Source organism: Lycium ferocissimum, chromosome 4 (assembly GCF_029784015.1).
Source record: "Lycium ferocissimum isolate CSIRO_LF1 chromosome 4, AGI_CSIRO_Lferr_CH_V1, whole genome shotgun sequence".
NCBI lineage: Eukaryota > Viridiplantae > Streptophyta > Magnoliopsida > Solanales > Solanaceae > Lycium > Lycium ferocissimum.
The window spans coordinates 20,701,484-20,707,483 of NC_081345.1; positions in this window are offsets into that span (position 1 = coordinate 20,701,484).

A 6,000-nucleotide genomic window follows, 5' to 3' on the forward strand; every position below is an offset into this window, starting at 1 on the left:
TCAAAAATTCAACCGTAAAATTTGTGGGTTCTTCAGACCTTTAATATGTTCGGTCTTCACATTATTGAGTGCTTCACAGAGAAGCCCTAAGGAGAGGTTATGTTTTTGGAACGACAAAGAAGCGAAGACAGAAAATGAAAAAACTACATAAAAGGAGGTTGTATTTTTGAGACATTAGAAGAGGGAAAATAAGAAGGGAAACCAAAAGCGTCTGAACGAATATTTTTACCACAAAGATATATATTACCACAGTTATTGAAACCACTGCAAAAAAAGTGACCCTATAGCAACACTTCTTATTAATTGTAAAAATGTCTTAGTAGCTCTCAAACCCTTAGTCAAATTGTAAAGCTGATATGTATATAAAAATAGCTTAACTTATACGGCCTTATAAAGCAATTCGTTCACATCTTTTAGAGACCCGTTTACATTTAAATAGTCTTACCAACTATTTTACATTACAATGTATTTCTACGAAAGTATTCATCTTCCCCAAGAATCTCTCAAAAAACCCAAGAATATAAAAAGGTATTCATCTTTCCAAGAATCCAACTTTTGAAAAAGTATTCACCTTCCAGAAAACTCAAACTTGACCGCACCTTCCACTACTAAAGTTGAATAATGGTTATAGCCGTTGTAATAGATGGTCTATTACACCGATTATATAACCATTTTGAAACAATCTGTTGCCATAGGCCTAGTTTTGAACTGATAAAAAAAACTATAACATCTTGTGCTATTCAATTTTCTGAATCACAATAACTAAAACAGAAAAGGGCCAAATATACCCCTGTACTATTGGAAAAGGGCCAAATATACCCTTCGTTATACTTTGGGTCCAAATATACCCTACCGTTATACTATTGGTTCAAATATAACCTTTCTCCGTTAAAGTTGTCCAAGGTGGACATCCAATCCTAGGTGACACTAACATTTGATGAGATGGAAGCCACGTGGCATGCCACCTCTTCACCTCTAACCCATTTTACCCTTCCCCTCTATTTGTTTTTCCACCACTAGCATATCCTTCCCCTCCACCACCATTGACACATTACCGTCACCATGACCTCTCTATATATAGCCGGGATACATTGATGGTATATAGTGTGACCCGGTTGGTGCTGACACTTGACAGTCCACATACATTTGGGGTGTGCTTATAGTGTATTGCTTTTGCTTCAAGTGTGATGCTTCCTAATTAGATCGATAAAATACCCCTATGTATTATTACTAAATTAATTCTGCAACATGGTATTCATGATGTTCTTCTGTTGTTTAACAGTAAATAACATAATAAGTCCTCGGTATTTGACAGTGAATAATCCAACTAATAACTTTCTGACCCTTTTCAATAGCCAAAAGAGTGGGTAGGGAGGAATGTCATGGATTGTATGAAGGAAAAATGTGCGAAGGCATTAGATAATATCCTATTTAGTAGCCGGAATTCTTCAATTTTACGAGTATATTTCCCTTTCTTTTATCTCTTTTTCAGATACGACTCTGGTCAATTGGCTGTTGTTCAATTGGTGGACATGGACACTGAATGAAAGTTGTGAAATTCCTATTTGAGTCGGAAAGTTGTGGCAATGGTGGTGGAGGGGAAGTATATGCTAGTGGTGGAAGAACAAATAGAGGGGAGGGGTAATATGGGTTAGGGATGCTGAGGTGGTATGCCACGTGGGTTTCACCTCATCAAATATTAGAGCCACGTAGGATTGGATGTCCACTTTGGATAACGAAGGAAGGGTATATTTGAACTAATAGTATAACGGTAGGGGTATCTTTGGATCCAAAGTATAACGAAGGGTATATTTAACCCTTTTCCAATAGTACAGGTGTATATTTGGCCCTTTTCCGTAACTAAAATGAAAAGAAAAATTAAATATGTAAGTAGACCTAGAAGAAATATTTAAGTCCTAAAAATAGAGAATCTGAAATTAGGTGTTTACACCAATTATAATATTAAAAGTATAGTTATTTAAGAAAACACTATATTAGCTTTTTAATTGATCAATTGCATGTAAAAGTAGATTTTTTCAAATCGTCACACATGTAGTTGCATAATATTTTCTTTGGTATCAATTCTATTTTTATATTTTTCGGTATATTAGTTTAAAGAAGGTTTATAAGAATATCAATGACTTAAGATGTCTCTTATTTTTACGTAAGACAATAACTAAAATTAGTAGACCAAATAATGAGCACTAATATTTTAATGCATTTTTCTAACTTTTGGAGGTGTTATGTTCTTTGTCGTGTTATATCATTATATGCATCGTATAAATTTTTTTTTGATTATTATAGATATATTGCATTGGCATACAAATATACAAAATGTTAGATAAATAAAAAGATCTCAATTAGATGGATCAATAAAAGAATTATTGAAAAGAATGAAGTATGTAATGGATCTATCCGTATTCAATAAATAAATAAAAAAAGATGATGAAGGACGAAAAGATTTGAAAATGTTATTGACAAAATTAGCTCTCTATAAAACAAATCCTTCCAAGTAGCAAGTGGTCCAAATTGACGATTGGTAACATAACAAATGAAACTGTGACTAATTGTGAAGATACTAGTTGTTTTATTTTTAATGGTTTTCAATCTATATCTATATATAATATAAAGCTAGGCATAGACAAGGTGATGTGGCACCTCTCTATGGCTAGAATGCTATTTATCATTTTTCTCCTTTTTTTGAATTTTTCCTCATATTAAAATTAATTAAAAAGCCAAAAAACCACTCTCTTAATTTATTACACCTCTTAATTCTCTTAATTACACCTTTTGCAAAATCAATAAAGATGCAATGTGTGAAGAAAATCAGCAATATTGTTCATTGATAACCGAAAGTAATGGGTTTCAATGGGGAAGGAACGTGTGCGTTAAAAAAAATAGGGGAATTAATATACCATCATAATGTCAATAACGGTAGTAAGGATACTTTTCATCAATTGACTGGTTGCAACTTGCAAGTATTACATTGTTTGTATTAGAGTAAAGGAAAACTAATATATAAAGTTGGGCATACACAAAATGATGTGGCACTATTTATTGGTCAGAAATGATATTTTTTCTTTTTTCTCAATATTTTTACATTCTCTTATTTTTTTAAAAATTTATGTGCTATAAAAAAATAAATCAAAAGTCACCTCTTAGAATAATTTCTCAATCTACGTTACACATTTTCTACAGTGCGTGTGTGCGCGCGCGCTTGTATATATAAGGCATAAACAACATGATGTGCCACATCACTATCGCCAAGGATACATTTATTTTTTTTCTCTCTTTTTTTTTTTTTTTTTTTTGAACTTTTCCTCTTACTTTTTAATTATCTTTTTTAAAAATCTCACCTCCATAACTCACACCTCTACAACTTCTACTCTTAATAACAATTAACAACCATAGCTCCTATGTTATTCATGTCCATAATTCCAAATATTTAATGTGTAAATTTATGACAATTTAATATGTTTATAAAGAAGAAGAGAGGAATTTTTATATGTAGTCCTATGCAAGGTTTGCCAGAGAAATGGTCATGGAATGTCTCAAACTAAGCACGACATTGTTTGAAACTTGAAATAGATTTCGAATCATAACCAACCGCTACGGTATTTGTTTTTTCCTCCCATCTTTTATGTGGCTTATTTTGAATTGAGATTAGAAATAAATAGCATTTGCTTTGTGACAATTATATGGTATAAAATATCTTCTTTTTTTTTTTTCATAGTGAAGATCTTTACCAGCCAAATAAAGGTAAGTTTTTCTTTTTATTATTATAATATTATAATAACTTATAATGTGTAAACACTTATTGACCCAAAAAAAAAATTATATCTGTTTCTTGATATATCCTTAATTTAATAATATTTGAATAGATCAATGAGATGGATCTGATTATTCAATTCGATAATATTGTAATAGATTATTCATCAAGAAACTACACCATATAAACTAGAGAAATTATTTTCTACCAAAACAATTATCATTGTATTTTATTATTTCTTATTCAAGTTCATATGTATTGAAGCTAGAAAGTATGAGTAGAATAAATTATATTATCTTTCTTTATTCAAGTTCATATGTACTGATTTAAATGATTGAGGAAGAGGCAGGGAATTAAGGGAGAAGAAAGCACTGAGAAGACATTTAGACAGAGTCTCGAACGAAATAACTATTTTAAAGATTTTTTTTCGAAATAAAAAAAAATAAAGATTGATGCAGAATGCTAAGGAATATTAAAAACAATTCACTGCGTGCTAGAGAAAGGTATATATTGTTTATTAGTTTGTGTAAAAGTTTGAGTTTTTTATTAATCAAAAGAATATGCATGTTGACAAGGTTAGAATTTGTTTCATAAGCTTCATACATGTCTAATTATCTTCCTTGCCAGAGGGAAAAGGGTGGAAAGATTGGTCTCACATGAAGATTTTCTATTAGTGAAGATTTTTTCGTTTTAAATTTATGGTATATGTTTTTCATGAACTTCTTTAATTATTTTTCCATGAAATTTCATTTGCTCATATATAGTTGAGTAAGCGAGCCTTTTAGAAAGAGATTTGATGCAGTATCTTAAAGGAAAATCGGCATTTTTTAAACTTTTCTTGACGATCAAGCAAATCACAAAGAGTTCACGTCATCGACGTTATAGAAATACGTTGCTTATTCATATTAGTTTTTGTAGTTAATTATACTAAAATAAGCCAAATGGGGGTTAAATTGATAAATTCAATTTCAATATATATGTTTTGTTGACAAGAGATATTCAAGACTTATTTTAAGCTTTTATTGTTGTGCTGTTGTTCTTACTTCTTTTTTGGATTCACAAAAATTAATAGTGATGATCTGATTTGCTTCGTCTTTTAATTTAGTTTTTGAATTAAGTTTCTCAAAATATGTATGGCCGGTTGAATTTATAAACATATATGTTTAGTTTATCATAGCTTATTGAGATCCTTCATGATCGCGCGAAGCGCGAATAAATTCACTAGTTAATATAATAAGATGACCACTAGCAACTTTCTTTGAAAATACGCACCTAAATGGTCCGCTTAGTCTAGAGGATCAACTTGCAAAAGTCAGTGATTTCCATAATGCTGGGGTTTGGAACTTGGGAAACATATCTTTCTACATTCCTAAGACTCTAAAAAATGCCACCCAGAGCACTTCCATTCCTCCCTCCACTACTGCTGAAGATAAACTGATTTGGAATCATACTAAAAATGGTCTTTTTTCATGAAATTAGCTTATCAGTCTGTTTACAAAAATCACATTGGGAGTCAACAACAGTACACCAGTCCTTTCCTCTAGATATGGAAACTTAACATCCCAAACAAAATCAAAATTTTCCTGTGGTTGTTGCACCATAGGAGACTCCCTACCAGTAAATACCTTCACGATATTGACCTCAACAAAGACCACATGTGCCATTACTGTAACAGTGAAGTAGAGTGTATTCGCCACATATTTTTTGAGTGCCAACATGCTAAGTTGTACTAGAACAATCTTGCCCAACAATGCACCAACCCTGAATGCACCAATGACATGACCTTCACCAACAATGCTTGGCCAAACACTTGGGACAAGATTTGTAAGAATAACTTCAACAATCACCTCACTTGGGAGAATCTCCTTCCCTTTTGCTTTTGGGATATCTGAAAAACTAGGAATAACAATTTCTTTGACAATAAAAGAAATAAGTAGCATTCTTGTAGGGAAGACAATTAGCAATGCAATTGAATGCCACCACTGTGCAAAGAAAAGAGCAAGAAAGCTGACCAAAAAAGAGATTTCAATAAAATGGGAGCCTCCACCATAGGGCCATTACAAGCTCAACACAGATGGATCCATAAACTCTGAAAAGAGGTAGTGATGGAACTGGTGGCATCTTTCGAAACAGCAGTGGAGATTGGGTGACGGGATTCATGGGAAGTACCCATACCACCTCCACAAACATGACAGAGCTCTTAGCTCTGAAACAAGGGCTAGAAATAGCTT